We start from the raw sequence: 2809 nt of genomic DNA on the forward strand, positions 1-2809 counted from the left end.
GACTGCTTACCTCATAGCAGCTGAGAAAGCAGACAGAGGGAAAGAACCCAAGCAAGGGACAAAGGGCCTGGGACAGGATGTGGTCCCCAAGGTAATGCCCAGGTGGTCCACTCCCTTCAAATAGACCCTTCTGCTATCTTTACTTAGCTTTCAATAATACTATCAAGTCACCTTTCAATAATACTATCGAATCTGCAGAGTGATCAGTGAATTAAGTCATAATGCTCATGAACAAATCACTTCCTGACAAGACGTTCAGGAGGCAACCAAGGCTTCACCACAAGGGTTTGGAAGGGGGGTACAATTCAAATCCAAGCAATAATAAAGGCTTCCTTTGGGAGCTCATCCAGCTGTACAGATTTCTTGCTCCCCAGAACACTGGATCATAGTCCTTGTGTTTATGGCTTTGCCTGCACATGGCAGAAGCAGAAATTTTATTCCATTCTTTACCACCAAGATACTGATATGGGCCTAAGCCTCTGCAGATCTCACATTTGGCTTCAATCTGGAAAACAGTGATATGAAGAGGGTTGGTAAAAATGAGGGGGTCAGGGAAGTAATCAGCATGCCAAGGAAGCCTGGCAAAACTCCGAAAGGTAACCCAGAGAGGCTGTGGATGCCATGCCTTCTTCCCATGGCCTGTCTATTGCATCTTTATTAAATATATTACAATATAATTAAGGTATTCTCTGCCTTTCCTAAGATTCTTGGAGCTTCCTATACCTAATTTATAAGTTTGTTAAAAAATTATATAAAGGTTGGATCAGTTTGCAGTTAAAACTCCTCTAAAATACTTTCTCGATCATTGTTCATCTGTCGTTCTGGGCACTCATGGCTCTTTTACAGAGCCCAACTCAGGTACTGAGTACTCAGGAGTGTTCCCTTGTCTGGACCACAGCTGGGGAATCCGGAAGGCACAGTGGGCAGAGCAGTGAAGTGCAAAGAGAATCAGCCAAAGAGAGCTGCAGGTGGCTGGGGACAGTGAGATGTGACAAGTCACAACCAACCTGATCTGATGAACTTACACTTCCCTCTGGTCCCCAGAAATACCAACCATGCATCTTATAGGCACACAGAGAGGGAGTGGGAATGTAGACTGACCATAAAGAACAGGATGGGGGGGGGGGCTGGGGATTTAGCTCAGCGGCATAAGCATCTGCCTTGCAAGCAGGTGGTCGTGAGTAAACAGGCAGTCGTGAGTTCGATCCCTGGTACTGATAAAAAAAAAAAAAAAAAAAAAAAGAACAGGATGGCAACCTCCTGATCTGGACACTGGGGCGATTTGGTTTTCAGGAGGCACTAAACTGAGGACGTCTATCTCATTTAATGCAGGCATAAGACATTTGAGGCTTACACATATGAAGGCCCAGGTTATACAGCTGGTAAGTCATGGAGCCATGAAGCAGAAAGGGAGAGAAGATGGGGGGAAAGAGAAGGAAGCAGGGAGAGAGGGAAGGAGGAAGAGAAAGATACAAAGCACCTGACAGTTTTTTTTTTTAAATCACAGTATATTTTTTTGGCTAACAATATCTCTTTTTAGTAAAAAAAGAAAAAAAAAGTATGCTAATAAAATAAAGGCTGTAATAGGACTGCAAGGTAGGTATGTCCTAATATTTACCTGAAAGAAAAATGAGCCATGAGAGGACCGGGACCTTCATCAGTTAGTGAGCTGCACAGAAAAACTGCCCCCCGCCCCAAAAGCTTAGCTTTTTCTTCCAGTCCGAGAAACTAGCAATGGTAGTTTGTGTCCATGGCTGCTCGTGACCGGCTCCCAAAGCCCAGTCTCACCCCTGTGCTGTGTGGTGACTCCAGCTGCGAGGCTGGGCACACTCTGTTTCCATCTGCAGGACGGCTTGACCCGTACTCTTCCATCTCTATCCTCCCGGAGTCCAGCCTCCAGCCCACTCAGACCCTGGGGAAACCAGGGATGGCAGTTTGTAGTGAGAAAGCACTTGTCTTGCTTTAAAATGTTGTTGTTTTACAGCAGTTGTTTGCAAAGTGTGGTCCCCAGACTGGCAGCACAAATGCTGATTTGATTTTCAGCTCTGCCCCAGATCTACTGAGTCAGAAATAGGAGGTAAAATCTAGCAAGCTGCGGAACATTTCCAGTGATGCTGAGGCCCATTTGAAGACCACTGGCTTAGAGTAAGTATAAACCCCTGTCTTCCTTTTTCATTTTCCCTCCTTCCTCTCTTTCCCCATCCACATTTTATTAGTACAGACTAATGGATTTCATTTTCACAGATTCATACTTTAATGATCCCCATTAAACCCCTGTCCTCTTACCCAGTGTCACAGGATTTTTTGTTTTGTTTTGTTTCAATGTGTATATTTTGATCATATTCGTGTCATGTACTATCAACTTGTATACTCCTTTCTCTTTCTCCTTCCATTTTTTTGTGTAATAATAGTCTCCTTTCTGCTTTCTTGTAGTGTTTTTTACATTCCACGTTTCAGGAAGAACATGTGCTATCTGTCTTTCAGAGCTAGATTATCTTGTTCAATTTAATGATCTCAGCTCACAATACCAGAGAAATCAATCCACTAAAGTGTACATTTCTGTGGATTTTATCATATCCACGGGGTTATTCTATTATTCCCACAATTGTCTTAAAACATTACTATCATTTCAAATGTGCGATGCAAGTGCTTTTCCTTTTTGTGTAAAACATGTATCTGTGAAAACTCGACTTTTACCCATTCCTATTCAGAACTACTTTTCTTGTATCAAGAATATTAGGATTATTAAGCTTCTCATTGTATAGTCTTTGTTCCCTGAAAAAATTAGGGTTTGTAAGCTATTTTTAGA

This window comes from Cavia porcellus, unplaced genomic scaffold, assembly GCF_034190915.1.
Source record: "Cavia porcellus strain 051 isolate PalLab524CR breed Dunkin Hartley unplaced genomic scaffold, mCavPor4.1 scaffold_11, whole genome shotgun sequence".
Taxonomy (NCBI): Eukaryota; Metazoa; Chordata; class Mammalia; order Rodentia; family Caviidae; genus Cavia; species Cavia porcellus.